This window comes from Oryctolagus cuniculus, chromosome 13 (assembly GCF_964237555.1).
Source record: "Oryctolagus cuniculus chromosome 13, mOryCun1.1, whole genome shotgun sequence".
Lineage (NCBI taxonomy): Eukaryota > Metazoa > Chordata > Mammalia > Lagomorpha > Leporidae > Oryctolagus > Oryctolagus cuniculus.
This window is the reverse complement of record NC_091444.1, coordinates 108,774,947-108,793,697: the sequence shown is the minus strand read 5'-3', so window position 1 is coordinate 108,793,697 and position 18,751 is coordinate 108,774,947. Positions and strand designations below refer to the sequence as shown.

General features: G+C 54.3%; 1 long non-coding RNA gene across 3 annotated transcripts in view; it reads left to right on the top strand.

The window, feature by feature from the left end:
• Positions 1-14,132, top strand: part of LOC127487543 (uncharacterized) — a 29,015-nt gene extending 14,883 nt beyond the window's left edge. The window contains exons 2-4 of one of the 3 annotated variants that reach the window (XR_011381314.1): positions 11,896-12,006; positions 12,583-12,838; positions 13,657-14,132. This is a non-coding gene — a long non-coding RNA (uncharacterized lncRNA). Of the gene's footprint in view, positions 1-11,895; positions 12,007-12,582; positions 12,839-13,293; positions 13,427-13,656 lie in introns of those variants that run through there. The other 2 variants (XR_007914427.2, XR_007914428.2) reach the window with 2 other exon arrangements.
• Positions 14,133-18,751: the final 4,619 nt, after the last annotated feature.

Here is an 18,751-nt window from a genome sequence, read left to right as displayed (position 1 = left end):
ACAGTGAGAGGGAGAGACAGAGAGAAAGGTCTTCCTTCCATTGGTTTTCTCCCTAAATGGCCACAATGGTTGGAGCTGTGCTGATCTGAAGCCAGGAGCCAGGTGTTTCTTCCCCATCTCCCTTGCGGGCGCAGGGGTCCAAGCACTTGGGCCATCTATATACTTCTTTCCCAAGCCACAGCAGAGAGCTGGAACTAGAACTGGCACCCATATGGGACGCTGGCTCCCCAGGAGGAGGATTAGCCTGCGCCACAGATCCAGCCCCTGTTCATTTACTTTAAAGTTGTACTTATTTATGTGAAAGGCAAAGTAGATGGAGAGAGAGAGAGCTCTTCCACCTGCTTCTTCATTTCCAAAATGGCTACAACATCTGGGCTGTGCCAGGCCAAAGCCAGGAGCCTGGAACTCCATCCAGGTTTCCCACCTGCAGGGGCCCAAGGACTTGAGCCATCTTCTGTTACTTTCTCAGGTACATTAGCAGGGACGTGGACTGGAAGCGGAGCAGCCAGGAGTCAAGCTTGGGTGCATGTGGGATGCTGGTGGCGTAGGTGGTGGAACCTGCACCACAATGTCAGCCCCCCGCTTGCTTTATTAGAGAAGCAGAGCTGTAGCCTGAAGTGTGCACACAGTGTGACCCCATTGTACAACAAGGACTTTCACCACGCTGCCAGGTACTTCAGGCCCGTGGTTTTTCCATGTCCACAGTTCAGCCAGGATCCTCAGGATGGGATTTCCCTCCTCAGGATAAAAATAGTAAATATAGAGATACATTGGATGTATGTGTAATTATTATGTAGCATAATGTAAAAGTATTTGTCACATTTATATAAACTATACATATACATATGTAAACTATAGTTCTCTTGATACAGGGTATAATTCTATATTAAACATAATGGATGTTTTTGGACATTAGGTAGAGTGAAATCCAGCATAGAATTTGTCCTATTTCTCCTTTTGCTCAATTTTTCATTTCCTTTTAGTATTTAATTTGCCTATTCTGAAACTCATTAAGTGACAGTCTAATAAAGTAAGTATTATCACTTACTCAACTCGTGACTGGGGAGAGGATTAAAATATTTTTAGTGATTCATTTGCAGCACGTTTTTGTAATTGTGCTGTCTGTCTCTGCCAGCGTGATGGGGAAACTGGAAGTGGGCTGGATCTCATTTTAAGCGGCTCTTCTTCTTTTCCCTGTTCCATCATCTTTACCAGCTGGACCAAGACTCTGTGTGCCCTTCATTAAGTTGTCAGGAGGAGGGAGAACAGGAGGGAATTTGCAAAGTTTGCAAAAGGCAGCATTAGAAACAGTGGGGGTGGGGTGGGGATAAAGGGGCTGAGTGAAACAGAGTGATGGACAAGCCCAGCCAGGGGCCAAGAGGAACTTCCCAGAGCCCCTCCTGCATCTGTGAGACTCCTTTGTGCAAACACTTCTGTGGCTTTAGGAACAAATGCCTATTGGGTTACTTCTTAGAGCAAAGTCATGCTTGCTAGTGTTAGTGGAGGTGGCCTCTGGCTATGCCTGTGTGTTTGGAGCAGATCTGAAGACCTGTCTGATGGCAGAGCTGGTTTTTATTTATTTATTTATTCAAGAGGCAGGGGGAGAGAGGAAAGAGATTGAGACAGAGAGAGAGAGAGCGAGTGCTTCTATCCACTGGTTCACTCCTCAGATGCCCCCAACAGCCAGGAGCCAGGAGCTCAGTGTACATCTTCCACATGCGGGAAAAACTCAACCACTTAAGCCATCATTGCTGCCTCCCAGAGCCTGTGCTAGCAGGAAGCTGGAGTCAGAAGCTGGAGCAGGGAACCAAATCCAGGCGCTCTGATGTGGGAGGCAGGCATCTCAGCCACCAGGCTAGACGCCTGCCCAGGTCTATTTTTACAATGATACACCTTGTAATGATGGGAATCCGGCCTCCTCGGGTGTGGACGCACACACTCAGGCAATCGGACCCCAGGAGATGTCGCCTTGTGTTGCGACACTCACAGTAATGGCAGCCACAACATGTACAAACTGCCTACGTTCTCACCCCATGTCCTCTTGCCCAGGGAGGGAAACCAGGACTTTGGGAGCCCAGCGCTCCCAGAGTGCTCCTGGTACACAGCAGTGCTGAGTGAGAATGCGGCTGCTGTTACTTCTCACCTGTTTGACGGTTTTGTGTTTTCTCACTCCTGCCTACACTGCAGAGTCTTAGTACTACTTTAATGACATTTTATAAAAATTCTTCAGGCTCAGTAGGTGTTGACATAATTGATCCAGATCTCTCAGCTGGTAGCTCATGCGACGGCAGTTTCAACTTGGCCCCTCGTGTTTTAGGATGTTTGTGGGTTCACTCTTGTCAACTGTTCTTACTGGGTTCCAGGCACTAGGACAGCCTTTCTTGTAACTCGGCATGCACGCGGAGGGCTGGAGTAAGATGAGCTCCGGTTTCTGCGGCACAGCAGATTCACTTCCCTGCCTTTTTCTTTCTCGTGTCTCAGGATTTCACATTTCATGAGTTTACAGTGGAATGTGTGAATCGAAACAGAACATCAGACCTCATGGTTGAGTAACAGGAGATGGAGACGTGGCTCTCTCTCTTCTACATGCTGTATGGATGTGCAGTTGGAGCGCGAGAAGCCGCACATACAGAAACGGTGAAATGTGATGGATTTTGAATACACTCGTGAAGCCCCGCGCAGCCAGGGCAAGGGGCACTCAGATCACCCCTGAAATGTTTCTGCTCCCTTCAGTCCTCCCTTGACTCTCCTCTGGAATTTTGTTTAAATTAATCCTACAGCATCTCAGCACAGTGAATTTGAGATTCATCCATATTGTCCCTGTGTCTCCAGTCCATTTCTTTCTATTGCTGTATTAGTGCCCCACTGTGTAAATGTACTCCAGCATGTATCTATCAGTGTACCGCTGTGTGAATTGTCTACAACACATTATCTATCAATACAGTGCACTGCTATGTGAGTGCTTTTTTTTTAAAAAAAGATTTATTTTGTTTTTATTTGAAAGAGTTACAGATAGAAAGAAAGAGATCTCTCCGCTGGTTCACTCCACAAATGACTGCACTTGGGCCATTTGCTGCTGCTTTCTCAGACACGTTAACAGGGAGCTGGATCAGACGTGAAGCAGCCAGAACTCGAACCAGCACTCACATGGGCCGCTGGCATCGCTGGCAGCAGCTGTACCAGGCATGCCACAACACCAGCCCCTGATGTGTGTGAATATTCTGCAGAACATATCTATGAGTGCATCCCTGTCCTGTTGATGGGCATTGGATCACTTCCATGAACAGTGGTCTTTGTAGGCCTCATGTGGTTATATGACTTCTTTGCTCTGGAGTTGAATGACCTGGCCAAGTGGGTGCATCTTTTAACAACCCAAGAAACTGCTGTCTGGTTTTGCCGAGTGCCTCCTGGTCACACAGCCCCAGCAGCAGTCACGACGGTCTTGGTTTCTGCATGTTGTCACCACCTCGTGGGTCAGTCTTTACTTCTGGCCTCATCTCCTGCAGTTTTAGTTTGTGTGTCCATGATGGCCAGTGACCATCATTTCCTGTACCTGAAGACCCTGTGCGTAGCCTTTGGTGACATGTATGTTCAAGTCACTTACAGAAATTAAGTTGTTGGTCTTACTATTAAATTATAGGGCTCCTTTCTATATTCTAGATACGACGTTTTATTTTAAACATATGTTTTTAGTTTCTTATTGACACAATGATGGTATGTGTTTATGGGGCAGGATATGGTATTTCTATGCGTGTACACAATGTGTAGCTGTCGAAATCCATCACTGCCAATACTTATCATTACTTTTTGTTAGCAGCATTCAAAGTCCTTCCTTCTAGATATTTTAAAATACACAGTAAACTACTGTAAGCTGCAGTCGCCACTGTGCTACAGAACGCTGGAACTATTACTCCCAGGTCTCATTCCCCTTCCCCCATGCTGCACAGCCTCTGGTAGCCACCGTTCTCCTCTACATGTGTGAAAAGCTCCCACAGGATGAGAACATGCAGAATTCAGGTCTCTCTGCCTGGTGCATCTCACCTAAAATGATGTCTTCCCAGCTTATCCATGAGTCTTATCCATCCTAGTGCTAAAATTTTATCTTCTGTGGCTGAATAATATCCCATTGTGTTCATGTACCAGGTTTTCTTTATGTGTCCACCCCCGGACAGACGACTTGGCTGATCCATGCTTGGCTGCAGTGAACGGTCCTGCCATCTGTGCAGTAGCTTAGGTGGGGTCATTTCCCTGGGGCAGATGCCCAGGTGTGGGGCTGCAGGACTGTGAGAGGGTCTGTGACCCTGGGGTGCCTCCATGCTGTTCCCACAGTGGCCTCACTCTTTCCCATTCCTACCAGCAGTGGATGGTCTCCCCTTCTGCTCGCCCTAGCTGGCTCTGCTCATTTCTGTCTCTCTCTTTTTTTGACTTTTTTAAAAAGAAGATTTATTTATTTATTTGAAAGGCAGAGTTACACAAAGAGAGGAGAGGCAGAGAGAGGTCTTCCATCTGATGGTTCACTCCCCAGTTGGCTGTAACGGCCTAGCTGTGCCAATCTGAAGCCAGGAGCCAGGAGCTTCTTCCAGGTCTCCCACGCGGGTGCAGGGGCCCAAGGACTTGGGCCATCTTCTACTGCTTTCCCAGGCCATAGCAGAGAGCTGGATCAGAAGAGGAGCAGCCGGGACTCGAACCGGCGCCCATATGGGATGCCGGTGCTTCATGCCAGGGTGTTAACCCGCTGCACCACAGCGCCAGCCCCTTCATTTCTGTCTCTTTATTCAGAACCACTCCAACAGGCCGTGGCTTTCATCTGCCTGTCCCTGCTCATCAGTGAGGCTGGGCATACATTTTGGACGCATTCTCCCACTCTGAAGCTTCCTGTTCATTTGGTGACAGCAGTACATGCATAGGTATTTCCCCCCCAGGGCCTTCACTTTTGGAACACCCCCTTTTTGATCTGGGCATCCCTGCCAGTGCTTGCCTGGAATGCCCTTGTCCCCTCACCTGTATCCTGGATGGGTTCTCCTTTTGATCTCTGCTCTGCTGTTTCCATGTGGCCAATCCCAGGAGACCCTGTCGCCATCTGCCAGAGCAGAGATGAGTGCCCATCCAGGATGAGGGTGCATTCTTGGAGTTCTACCCTCCCCTCACCAAATCCTGGGTTTCAGTGGAATAATTGCATCCTTCAGACCCCACAGCAGACTCCAACGATACACAGCCACCTGGGGATGCATGGGAATCCTGGCTGCTGTGTGAAATCAATGAAGCTCGCAGACATTCATGTTTCTCAAACAGCATCTTTGTGTGAGGATCCTTGGTACAATGTGTATGTCCAAGAAAGAGAACCTGAACAGCTAACTGCAGATGTCAGAGGACCACACTGTATGCCCATTCTATGGCACAGCCAGGGCCCGGGTCTGCATGGTAATAAGAGACACTGGCAGGGCACGTTTTTGGCCTGATGGTGAAGCTGAAGGTGGTATGCCCACATCAGAATGCCTGAGTTCAGTTCCTGGCTCCAGATCTGGAGTCTGGCTTCCTGCTAACGCAGACCCTAGGGACAGAAGTGATAGCCCAAGTGGCTGGATCCCTGCCTCCCAGATGGAGTTCTGGACTCCTGGCTTCAACCTCCTTGCTGTTGTAGGCCTTTGGGGAGTGAACCAGCAGATGGGAGATCTGTTTCTCTCTCCCTCTCTGTCCATCCCTCCCTTTCTCTCACTGCCTTTTGAAATAAAAGGTACAAAGGATGCTCTCAGACTGGAGGCCCCACTATTTGGTTCTCAAATTTTCTGAGGTGTCTAACATCACTGAGAATGCATGGGAGTGTCTTGCTGTGACTGATGGATACCGTTTTCCTTCTGGGCTCACACGGTTACTACAGGAACATGGCTTACAGCGGTGAGACGGTGTCAGCCTGCTGACTACATTATGTCCAATGTCAGACTGCAGAGGCCCGCGTGGAGAGACTGTCCTGGTTCCAGGGAGGGAAACAGAAGCAGCTGTGAGCAGCAGGCCACCCACTCCCATAGTCAGGAATTCCTTTCATTTCTGAAAAATGAGTAGCTGAATCTGGAAGCAAAGCTGACATTGGCTTCCTGAGGGGAGAAGCGCTCATGTGAGAGGTGTATACTGCAGAGTCTGGAAGGTTCTGAAGATAATTAGAGGTGGAAGAAGAGGAAGCTGCCGCTCAGACAAGGCTGCTGATGGTGTGTGCAGCTGGGTGCAAGACGAAAATACAGAGGTGATCATGAAGCACCTGCAGGGGAGGAGACTAAGAGGAGGGAAGACGTCTTAACTCTCTGAATGGGTGTGAGACAGAATGAGCCAAGAAGCAGTAGCCAAAGAGAACTGAGATCCACTCTGCCTGTAATAGGCAGGGGATGGAGAGGCCCAGGGTGTCCTCCCAGCAAAGGCCATGCCTGGGGAAGGTGAGGCGCGGGCGTCCATCTGGGGGCACAGAGCAGTACCCCTCCCTGAGTTGTCATGGCTGCTTTTCTGAGTTGCCCTGATGGCCTGCACTTGGCCCTGTCACCAAGCCCTGAGCTGTCCCTGGCACACCAGTGACCAGCCAGTCACGGGCTCCTTGGGCTCTTGACCACTCTGCCGCTTGCTCTGTTAGCTGGAAGTGAGACCGTAAGCACAGCAAGAACAAGGACCACACTCCACTGCCCTTCGCTTTCTCACACACCTGCCCGGCTGCAGCCAGCGGTGTGTGCAGGTGGGAGAGCGTGTCCTGCTGCTGCGGATGCTGCAGCCCCAGGCAGTCCCCATAGCAGGTCAGCTCTGGACTGGCTGCTGTGTGTGTCCTAAGGGACAGAGCCACTCAGGGGCCACTTTGCTCCTTCTCCAGTCCTGCCGTCAGTGCCTTGGCTGGAAGGAGACATGAGTCACTGCCTGCGGGGCCTCTGTCCCTGGTCTCTCATCCTCAGAGTTTCTGATCCAGCGGGCTTCTCGCTTGGGCAGTTTGGACCACCAGTGTGCTGAGAAGAGCCAAGTGCTGGTCTGTTCAAGCACCAGGACGTGCGGCTGGTGGCATGGGGGGAGGCCCAGGCAAGCCCCTCTTCTCCACCATGGCCTGGGCCACTGCTCCCTGCCCACCATGTTTCCATCGGGTCTGGGTCTCAGACATGGCCCTGAGTGTCTCATTCCTTGATTTCTGCTTCCTCCTCTGGACCGCCCAGAGCCCTTCCTGCTTCAGGCCTTCTTGTTTGTGTAGATGAGCACCTGTCTGTCTTGTAGGGGTGTTGGGCGAGCTGCCGCCACTCCACGTGCCCCCGCAGTTGAGCTGGAGGTGGCTGTCTCCCTTCAGAGGCTTCCGTGCCCTGGCTTGAGTCTCCCTCATCAGTCTGCTCAGTTCTGGAGCCCTGAGTCAAAGCAGACATGGGCGACGGGGAGCCAGCATAGGGGTTGTCACGGTGGGGAAGGAGGGCACTTTGTGTTCACTTGGGCGGGAACTGGAAGAGTCCTGGGGTCTGGAGAATGCAGAGACATGGATGGGAGGTGTGCTCTGTTCCCAGAAGCCTGATGCTGGGCTCCGTGGGGCTGGGTGCTCCTGCAGGGGAAGGTGAAAGTGAACTGGTGAGCATTTGCTGCCTAGGACCCAGCACTGCCGCACAGGTGTGACGCCTGAACGGCCAATCATCCATGTGCAGGGGGTCTTTCTGATTCGTGTCCTGAGTGGACCTGGTGAGCTTTGCCTTTTCTGTATTCAGTGTTGGAACATCGCGTCTCGAAAACTCCAGCTGGTCATTTCCTCAAAGATACTTAAAACAATGAACAATGACTTCACTGGGACTGGAATTGTGGCCCAGCAGCTTAAAAAAAGCGCGCGGTGCTGGTGTCCCCTACCAGTGCCCATTCGAGTCCCAGCCTCTCTACTTCCCATCCAGCTCCCTGCTCCTGCACCTGGGAGGTGGAGATGATGGCCCAAGTGACTGAGTCCCTGCCACCACCTGGGAGACCTGGGTGAAGCTCCTGGCTCTTGGCTTCAGCCTGGCAAAGCCCTGGCTGTTGCCACCATTTGGGGAGTAAAACGAGTGAATGGATGATCTCATTCTGTTCCTGCCATTCAAATAAATAAGTAGATCTTTAAAAAAATTATTTCCTCGTTACTGGTATTTGAGCCACGTTTGCCTGTGCCAGTGGCCAGCTGTCCACTGTGGTAGTCCAAGGTATTCCTCATGGTCTCAGTGCCTTGTGTGCCCCAGCTGGACCATGTGGAAGCACATGTGCCACTTCCAAAATTCAGACAGGAGAGGACGGTGCTGTCTTTGGTGGTCACCTGCCCTCAGGTTCTCTGGGGGAAGCCACCTGCTGTTTGGGGAACAGCTCTGTGGAGAGGCCCACGTGACAGGACCCACCATCTCCAGCCAAAAGTCAGCAAGGACGGGAGCCTGCAATAGCTGCTGGGTGACCTTGGGAGGAGACTCTCCCCGTTGGAGCTTTGAGATGACCACGGCTCCAGCAGACACCTGCACTGCAGCCTGTAAGGTGCCCTGAGCCAGGGGGCCCATGAGCAGGGCCTGGGTCTTTGGCCCACCGGAGCTGAGGAGTGATGAATGTTTGCTGTTTGAAGCTGGGATGTTCTGGGTATTTATTATACAGCAACGAATAAGTATTGCATCCATTAGCAGTGGACTTGTGGAGTAAGATCTTGTCCTGTCCATGTGAGAGGACATATATCGGTGGAAATGATGAAGTAGAAGACTGTTTGACAATATGGGAAGCATTCACATTTTATTTGAGCATAGTTGGTTGTTACTAAACAGGGTATGCTGGATGGTCCAAGACATAGATGAAAAGTACTGGAGCTATATTCACTGACCTGCGCTGAATACGGAATTTGTGCCTGGATGTTTGTTATTTTACCAAACTCCTACTATGGATATGTTACTTTTAAAACCAGAGCATGGGGGCCGGCGCTGTGGCTAACTTGGTTAATCCTCCACCTGCAGCACAGGCATCCCATATGGGCGCTGGGTTCTAGTCCCGGTTGCCCCTCTTCCAGTCCAGCTCTCTGCTGTGGCCCGGGAAGGCAGTGGAGGATGGCCCAAATGCTTGGGCCCCTGCACCCACGTGGGAGACCAGGAGGAAGCACCTGGCTCCTGGCTTTGGATCGGTGCAGCGGGCCTGCCATAGCATCCATTTTTGGGGGTGAACCAATGGAAGGAAGACCTTTCTCTCTGTCTCTCTCTTTCTCACTATTTAACTCTCCCTGTCTAATTAAAAAAAAAAAAAAAACATGACAATGACAGCCTTTTGGATGCCACACCCAGGGCAGACCTTCAGTGGGGTCCTGTACTTGGAGGAGCCAGGCCACTGGCCATGACTTTGAAAAATATTTAAAAGGGATACACGCAGAGGGAGAGAGATGGAGAAGCAAGCAGACAGAACTCCCATCTCTTGATTTAATTCCAGTTCTCCCGTATGAGTGGCAGGAACACAACTGCTCAGGCCACTGCTGCTGCCTCCTGGTTTCTGGGGGAAGCTGGAGTTGGGAGCCAGAGCTGGGAATTGAACCCAGGTATGGGATGTGGGATGCGGGCATCTTAACTCCCAGGCCAAACACTTGTTCCTGGGGGCAGCTTCTCACCCAGCTGAAGGCCAACCTGGCCAGCAATGCTGTAAGCTCAGTGCCAGCCCTGCTGATGAGGGATGCATGCGACACAGACTGTGCTGTAGGTACAAGATGTGCCTTCTCCCACAGGCAGCGCCTGGCTGCTGCTTGAACCTGTGCTGGGCCCTTGGAGACAGCAGTGACTCACGTGGGTGTGTCCAGTCCACATCGGTTGTCAGCCAGTGAGAAACAGAACCCTGGGAAGAGCGTGCACCTGGAGGGCAGGAGTTGGATTTAAAACTGCTTTTTTTTTTAAAGATTTATTTATTTACTTGAAAGTCAGAGTTACCCAGAGAGAGAAGGAGAGAGAGAGAGAGAGAGAGAGAGAGAGAGGTCTTCCATCTGCTGGCTCACTCCCCAAATGGCTGCAATGGCCAGAACTGTGCTGATCTGAAGCCAGGAGCCTCTTCCGGGTTTCCCACATGAGTGCAGGGGCCCAAGCTCTTGGGCCATCTTATACTGCTTTCCCAGTCCATAGCAAAGAGCTGGATTGGAAGTGAAGCAGCCGGGACTCGAACTGGCTTCCATATGGGATGCTGGCACTGCAGGCGGCGGCTACCTGATATGCCACAGCGCCGGCCCCTAAAGCTGCTTTTCAGGCCTGATGGGGACTTGAAGTTTTCCACACTAAACCCCTCCTGGTTTTCTAAAGGCAGGGAGTCCACGGTTCTAGAGGCGATGGAGTGTGTGATACAGAGTGGCTGCAGGGGCCAAGGGATGAGGTGCGCTTCTCCTGAGCGTGGCTGTGAACTCCTCTGGGGCCCACTCAACTCTGGGCTCAGACAGAAGCAAGCCTCCTTGCTGGCATCCGGAGCACCCCTCAATTTTGCATCTATTCTGATTAAATGGAGGTACAATTCAGAAGTGGAGTCACCTCCTCCTCACCCACAGGAAACAGATCCCAGAATGGCTGTCTTTCTGTTAGTTGTTGAGTCCCCTGCACACAGTGGGTGGGACAGCAGGTGTGAGTGACTGCCGGGCAGGAGCGGAGTGAGCTCGGGGGCCCTGGATCTGTTCCCCGCCTCCGGTCGGGAACGCTGTGCCCTCCGAGTCCTCGGTTTCCCTTGTCCACATCAAAGCAGGTGTTTCCGAGGCTCTTAGAGTCACGCCAGCTGTGGATTCTGTGCTCAGTGAACATACAGGCCACTGCAGACTCCAGCACGTCTCGGCAGAGCCGTCCCTGAAGCAGGACTTGGCTCTGTGACCACTCAGTGGGAAATTCCTGTCACACAGAGGGCCACAGCTTCTCAGGCTGTGCAGCAGTGAATGACACATGGGGTTGGGCCACAAAGTGCAGCCCAGATCCCACAGTGCTTTGCAAATGGAAGTTGGGCCATGAAGCCCTCATGAAGGTTCCAGGATGAGGATCCCACACTGGGGGACAGCACGGAGGAGGGAACGACTCGGTGCTGCTGGCCTGGGGAGTCCACAGCAGTGTCCTGGGGTCCGTGGCAGCATCCTGGAGTCCTTGACAGCCTCCTAGGGGCCACAGCAGCGTCCTGGGGTCATGCCAGGTCATTTGTTTCTGGAAAAGGGGAAGGTGTGGACATTGGGACTGCTCAGGAGAGCCCCCGGGTCTTATTTCTTTGGGCAAACAGGCAGAACAGCATGGTCCCTTTAGTAAGAGCTGCAGAGAGCCACCCAGCGTCTGCCTTTGGGAACCCAAGTGGGATGTCCAGGAGAGGGGGAAGATCAGGAGGACAGGTGGAGACAGGACCCACCTGCTGTGTCCTGGTGCGGGCAGAGTGACAGAGAGAGGCAGATGGAGAGAGAGAGTCTGTGGCTGGTTCACTCCCCAAATGGCTGCAAAGGCCAGGATTGGGCCAGGCTGAAGCCAGGAGCCAGGAGCTTCATCGAGGTCTCCCATGGGTGTGGCAGGGATCCAAGCAGTTGGGCCATCTGCTGCCTTCCCAGATGCGTTAGCAGGAAGCTGGGATTTAAACAGGCGCTCTGATACGGCATGCCGCGTTGCAGGTGGAGACTTAACTCGCTGTGCACAGTGCCAGCCCAGGGCTGCTTTGCTGGTGTTAGGATATGTCCTCCCCTTACACTCTCGGAAGTCTTCCCAGTTTGGGGTTGGGCCGCATCTGTGACCATGGACAAGAAGACAGTGCCCACAACAGCAGGTGCCTCCCCTGCACCACACACCTCCTGTCCATCCTTGCAGCCAATCCTTACAGTGACCTTGTAAGGAAGGGGCTTGACCTTGGGTGGGGCAGGTAGAAGTTCAAAGACAGGTGTGCTTAAGTTTGATGCCCGAACATTTCCTCTGTTTATTGCAGGGTCTCAGAGAGGGGAGGGGAGGAACTCGTTTTCCCAAGAGTTTGCTCTGCTGCAATCATTCCTCAAGCCTGGCCAGTCACAGAAAACCCAGTGCCCTTCCTGACTGCGCTGTAAGTACAGTGACCTCCACTCCCCACCCCCAACAAAGTCAGGGCTCCAGGGGTGCAGCCGCGGCTACCAACACGTGCACTAAGTAAAACAGGGATTCATGCCTGGGGAGCAGTGAGAGGCCATCCAGCCCTGGGTTTGAGGCTTGGGAGGCCCAGAAACACGGTGCCTGTTCCCTGGAGGTTGTCCACGCAGGCTTGGCAACAGCACAGGCAGTGGTGCCGAGCTTCTGATGTGTGTGCGTGACCGACAGAAAGTTCAGTGGGCATAATTTAGTCCATTCCCTGCACAGAGGCCGCCCATATCCAATTTTTTAAAATTTATTTAGTTTCTATTCCTGTCCAAAGATGTGTAACCAAGAGATTAGAAGGGAAGAAAAGAAAGGAAGGAAGGAAGGAAGGAAGGAAGAAAAAGGAAGAGAAGGAAGGGAGAGAGAGGAGGATGTGTCTTCTTTCCACTTGGTCATTTTCCCCACATAGTCTCAAGACGGGCAGGATGAGGTCCTTCCTGCCACAGGGTTTTCTGGCTGTGGGGGTGGGGGCACAGCAGAGAGCACAGATGACCATGCCTCCCTCCAGGCGCTGGCTTCAGCTTTCCTCCCAAGGCTGCAGAAGAGGTCTCGTTCAAGGGCTCACGATGGGTGCCCGTCCCCACTGACCGAAATGGCTGCCCTGCTCTCTGCGCCCTGGGACTCCGTCTTTAACAAACTGCAGCAAACAAGTCTGAAGGCTTGGGCACGTGGCACCCCGGCCGCCGTGACCCCGCCAGGCCAGAGGAGTCTGCAGAGGGCTCCCAGTTCCGTCGTGGGCGTCCCACCAGCTGCTCTCGTCAAGGGTAAGCACCACAGGACCGCGGCGGCAGTTAAGTGTGAAAGCCATGCGTCAATGTGATGCAGCGCTGCACGGTCCTTGAGAGAAACACGGCGCCTTTCTTAGAAGCACCGGCAGTGCGTGCAGCTGTGGTCGCTGCCCCGTGATCAACAAGGAGCCACTCTGCGAGCACCCAGGGGTCCTGGTTTTCTCTCTCTTCTTAAAACCCACCCAGGACCACATCCCTGGGGATTTGGAGACCTGAGCTGGGGGCTCCATGCTCTCATGCCCCCTCAAGGAAGCGTTTCTGGAGGGCTCGTGTGGAGCTGCTGCAGGCCCGGCCAGGGAGCTCTGCAGAAACCCCCAAGTGACTGGTGCTATTTTTATCAAAAGCAAATAGGAAATAACGATTTCTTTGGGATATGCATCCTCTCCAAAAATAATAATAATAATAAAAAAAAACACTTCTCGTTTCGACAGAAAGAGGAAACGGATCTGCAGAGCCTGGCTGGGGCACCGTGGTGCAGAGACTCCCACGCCAGACAGGGGACCCGAGTCCCAGGCTATGACTCCGGCATGGAGCCAACCTAGTTTGTGCAGCCAGCCCCATCCCACGGTTCTTGCCCTCGTTGCCCAGAGGTGTGTCCCCTGCGGCCTGACACTCTGGAGGCAGGGTCCTCTGAAGACTCAGGGCCAAGCCTTCACTCCGCCCCTGGCCTGGAGCTAAACGCGTTTCCTTCCTGTAATTCTCCTCTTGGGTCCAGCTGCCCCGCCCCGGCCTGGCCCTTTCACTCTGCCTGTGCCCAGAAGAGAGCAGGGCTTATGTTCTGATTTGTATTCCAGGTCCAGATGCAGCTGTGTTAAGCCCAGGTCACCATGAAGTTTGGGGCCCGCTCCTCAGCACAAGCCTGGCAATCATTCCTGGTTCCTGTGCCCCTGGGAAATTAAATACCCACTCCACCCCCAGAAGGTGTCACAGACAGGAGGCCTGGACCGCCTGCATTTTCTGGGCTGCAATGGACTTTTAAAGGTGCGAGTGGTCGAGGCAGGACTGGCATTACAGGAAATCAGCAGCAGCAGCTCCCATCATGGCGAGGTCACCATGAGAGGCGTCATTGATGCCTCTTGTCCATGGGGACGGGCAGAGAACTCAGCAGAGCGAGGAGCCCCAGGATGGGCACGGATCTTGGGCTGTCCTGGCGAACGAAGCCCCATGGCCACCCCCACCCCAGCACACACAGCCTCTGGGCCCTTTGCCCAGGCTGGAGACACTGCTGTCCCAGCTCAGGGTTTTATGTGCTGGGCACTGTGCTGGGCAACTGTGTGGCACTAACTTTCATCTGCAAAGCCTAAATGACTCCCCACCCCCTTCCACCAGAAATAAACCCATGAGGCCATTCCAGATTTTTCCAGCATCTTCAGTAACGGAAATTCCAGCCGTGTGAGATCCTTGTTTCAGAGAACAGGAAGCGGCCCCCGCTGGTGGCTCAGGGGGATCGGCAACTCGCGGGTTCAGAAGCCAGGGTCACCAAGCCAGAGGCAGAATGCGCACAGAACTCTTCTGGAGCTTTGACTCTCACAGGACGGTGCCAGGGGCCTGGGTCTGAAGCAAACAGCTACAACTTCAGAACCTTCACCTGGAAAATGCAACTAAAAGACTACTTTGGGTGCAAAACATCTTGAGATCTGTGGGTAGATTTCTCACAAAACACGCTTTCTGTGAACTCTCTGACAACTCCTTGTGTGTGTAGATTGCAAATTGTTTGCACCAACTACTCACCTTTCTGTTTTCCCACAAACTCTTCAATTTATCCTCATGTTTCTATGGGATGGGGAGCTAATTGATTTTCGTAGATGTGGTCTGGCCGGGCAGGGCTGGCTTGCACTTGCAACCAGACGGAAGTGAAAGGAATCTCAGACAGCTAAGACCGCAGGTGACCAGGCAGTGGGTGATTAATTTACGCCTGCATGGGCGCCCAACCAGGACCTTCCTGTTCCTTTTCTGGAGCTCACTGGCCGGAGGCCTGCGTAGACCTCGTGGCTGCGAGGGTGCCCAGGGTCTCTTCCTCTCTCTGGCTGGGTGGTGATGCCATTCACCGGAGGATTTACATTGCGGAGTCCAGGGACTGAGTGGGTCCCGGGGGTGGACTGGTCTCCCTATGGTTCAGGCTCAGCCAGGGCCCGCGGGGCACTGGGAACCAGGAACCAGGCAGAAGCACCTCAGGGCCCAGCAGTGACCCCACGCAGGTCCTCCCAGGCCACCCATGCACCCACTGAGGGCACAGCCCTCATAAATGACATGACAGAGCCCAGTGCAGATCCCTTTGGGCCAGCAGGGCTGCTGTGGTGACCTCTCTGCACTGCCCCAGCCTGCTCTGGGGCTGGCAGCTTAGGGCATGTGTCATCAGGACACAGGTCCTGTGCTGCTTTTTGGTAAATCAAACACAGTTTTCGTGTCGCAGGTGTGGACAGAATTCATCGCCACCAGAAAACGTAATAATAAACTTCCACTGCAACCTCCCCACGTCCCCAGCACAGGTGTTCCATGGGCACCTGCGGCAGACAGCGCCTGGGGAATGCGGGGCTTCTGCCAGCACCACAGGGCCTCTGCAGACAGCAGTGGGCACAGCCACGGCTCACTCAGTTCTCTCACCTTTTGCACAGCCCTTCTTCTCTGTGAGGGGGTGCGGAGACACTGAGGTGTGCACCTGCTCACTGGAAACCGCAGCGTCCCCTCTCCTGGCCTGCACTGGCCGCTTCTTTCCCTCTGCAATAGCCAGGCCGCATCGGCCAAAACACGGTGCTCAGATCCCTGCCGGTGCTGTGCTGTGAACCGGCACCCTCCCTCCTCACACGGTTGTGGCTGAACTTGTAGACATGGAGGGCCTGTCACTATTGGCCCACTTAATCTAGGCACACCCTGCCTACATCTAGATGGTGTTGGACCAGCTGCCCCCTCCACAGCAGGATCCGCAGGACACTGGGCACCCAGAGGCTCACGGTGGGGTTGACTGCCCCCCCCCCCCACTGTGGGACTTCTCTCTGATCCTTTACTCCCCTTTACATGGGAATGTGTTTGAGTCAGACCCCGACCAGGATGTGGTGTGCAAGGAAGAGGGGCCTTTCCCTTGGGGCTGCTTTGCCCTCAGAGGGGGATGGTGCCATCCACAGTCAGAGGAAGTGTTTATAGGGAGAATGGATTTCCTGCTTAAAATATGACTGACTTGAGAGGATGGGGAGAGAGAGAGAGAGAGAGAGAGAGAGAGAGAGAGATCTTACATCTTTTGGTTCAATCACCAAATGCCTGCAACAGCCAGGGCTGGGCTAAGCTGAAGCCAGAATCTGGGATCTACATCAGGCCTCCCACATGGATGGCACTGGTGCCGTCACCTGCTGCCTTCTGGGGCACATTAGCAGGGAGCTGGCTCAGGAGTCGGAGCTAAGGATGAACCCAGGCACTCTGGTGTGAGACGGAGGCATCCTAGACCCCAGCCCACACCCCTGCTGAGAGTGGGCTTTTAGGGTAGCAGGGAGGTGGGAGCAGGCACCTTTGAAGTCAGGGTTTGCTGAACCCATTCACAACACAGTTGATCGTACGGAGCAGATGGGAGCTCAGTAAACACAGATGGGAAGTTCATTTCATGATTATTATTAGTCTTACTTGAAAATTAGACATGTTTGTATTGGTCACGTGGGCTAAGGGTTTTTGCTTTGGAACCAGAGGAACACGCCTTACTCTGTTTGCGGTGACAGATGCCACCCCCGAGACTGGCTTGTTGTGTCACCAAGGAAGTGGGCACCTCTGTGTGACCCCAGCCCAGGGGAGCTGTGCCAGATAAGCAGACCCTATGCTTCTGAGGCGGCCTGTGAGCGAGTAAACAGCTCGGTTTCGGAGGGGGAGCGGGCTGCTCGGGGAGGGGGCAGAGGAGGCGCGGTTTCATTTCCCATTAACCCCCCTGCCCCCAGCCTGAACTAAGTGGGGAGCTGGAGTGATAGCCAGCTTGGCAAGGACAGGGCCATGCCCAGGGAGCAGCGTGAGGTCACTGTGTGTGTGGCCACCTCAGCGATGAGTCACGGAGCCCTGCATGCGCCCACATGGGACCACTGAGGAGAAGCAGGCAGGCCGTGTGGCCTCAGTCCTTGGCAAGCAAACACTCCACGTCCGCCTAAGAATCCTGCCTGCTGACCCAGAGCCACTAGAGCCACGGCCCTAGTGTAGCCATGGGCACACTGCGAGGCTCCCTTGGGGCAGGGATGGGAGAAGCAACTGCAGGGGACGGCCATCGCGGGTCACGGGGACTGGAGCTGTCAGCTCGGGCAGCCACAGTGGCCTCCGTAGACTCACAGGGCCCCATGGGACCCTACAGGTAGTTTTCCTGTTTGTCAGAGTCACGTGGTGAGCGTTGTAGCCAGGCAGGTCCCTCACACTGGAGCAGATCCCTGCTGCCCTGATTTGGAGGGTGACACAGGGCGGGTTTGCCCCCCATAGAGCTCACACTGTACCTGACCCTGCCCAGTCCTGCCCCGCTGGGGAGGAGGCAGCAGGGGCTGTAGTTCACATCCTCTGCTGTCTACAGGATGCCGGCTTTCTAGCCCACAGCACAGCTTACCTGAGACCGTCAGTCCAGCTGCATGTGGAACTGGGAAGGACACTCGGGGCTTTGCCAGGCCTGGGTGAGGGTTGACAGCTCAGGGGGCAGGGCTCCTGGCCCTGCTGCCTCCTGATCCAGTGCCAGGAGAGACGGGCCATGCTGGATGACTAGGCCCAGGCCCCAGCCCAGGCAGCCAGACAGCTAACGTCAGGCCGAGTAGTGGAAGGGACATTGGTGTGTTCCACGCATCTAGGCTTCCTCCACTGTGTATCGCCAGGAGCAGATGGCCCAGAGCCAGGGTCAGCAGATCCCCCTGCCTTCTGCCCGGGCCCCTGATACACTCGGATCTCAGCATCATTGCTTTTGGCAGAGTACGTGCCAGCTGTGGTGTCACCCACAGTCAGACGGGGCCCTGCTGCCCCGTGTTAGGGTAGGAGCTGGCAAGAGAGGCAGGCCCTGTCCCCACCTGCTGTGCAGGGAGTGCTGCCTGCGGGGGAGCCTGGGTGTCAGTGCCACAAACGGTGACAGTGGACTGACAAGTGCGGCCCACTGGCAGAAGCCCCGTCACACACACCGTCCCCGCTGTGAGGCAAAAGGCAGCGTCGGGGCCTGAGCAGAGTCATCGTACACTTGGGATGACAAGGGCCTGTGATCAGTGGGCACCTGTGACGTGCCTGTGGCCTGATGGAGCACGAGGGCCGGACCCAGGTGTGTGGCACACGGGGCAGCGTGGCCCCTGGCTTGGGGCTGTGTGAAGCTCACCTCTGCGGTGGCATCTTTGGCACCTCACTGCCACCCAGAAACAACAGTTGGCCCCAGAAGCACAGGTGTTACTTTCGCTCTTAGTAAGCACCGTGCCAGGCTTGGGGCAGTCGGAAAGGGTGGAGGAGAGCTGGGCGTGTTGGTGGCTCCAGCCAGGCCTCAGGTGACACACCCAGGGTGGAGGGTCTGTGCCCACATCCTCCCATCTGCGAGAGCTGGCTCGTGCAGGGCTGCTGGGTGCCAGGGAGGCCTCGGCTGGACGGTGCTGGAAGTGGGCACAAGCTGATAGCTTCTGGATACGTCTCGGCATCCAGAGAACACCACAAAACCATTCGGTGCAAAGTATGTGACGTTCCTGACCCAGGAGGGCAGGGGTGTCCAGCACCTCGGATGTGGCCTGTGGCTTCATCTCGAGTCACGTCCAGTGTTGCACCCATATTAAAGCTTTCATATGGTGCAGCCCCGTCTCTGCCAGGACCTGCGGCTCCGGAGCAGAGAGTGTCCAGGCAGAGCCCTGTGCCAGAGCAGACAGCTCAACACCCCGCCGAGGCTGGGGCTCTGCTAGGAAACTTTCTGAGCAGGTG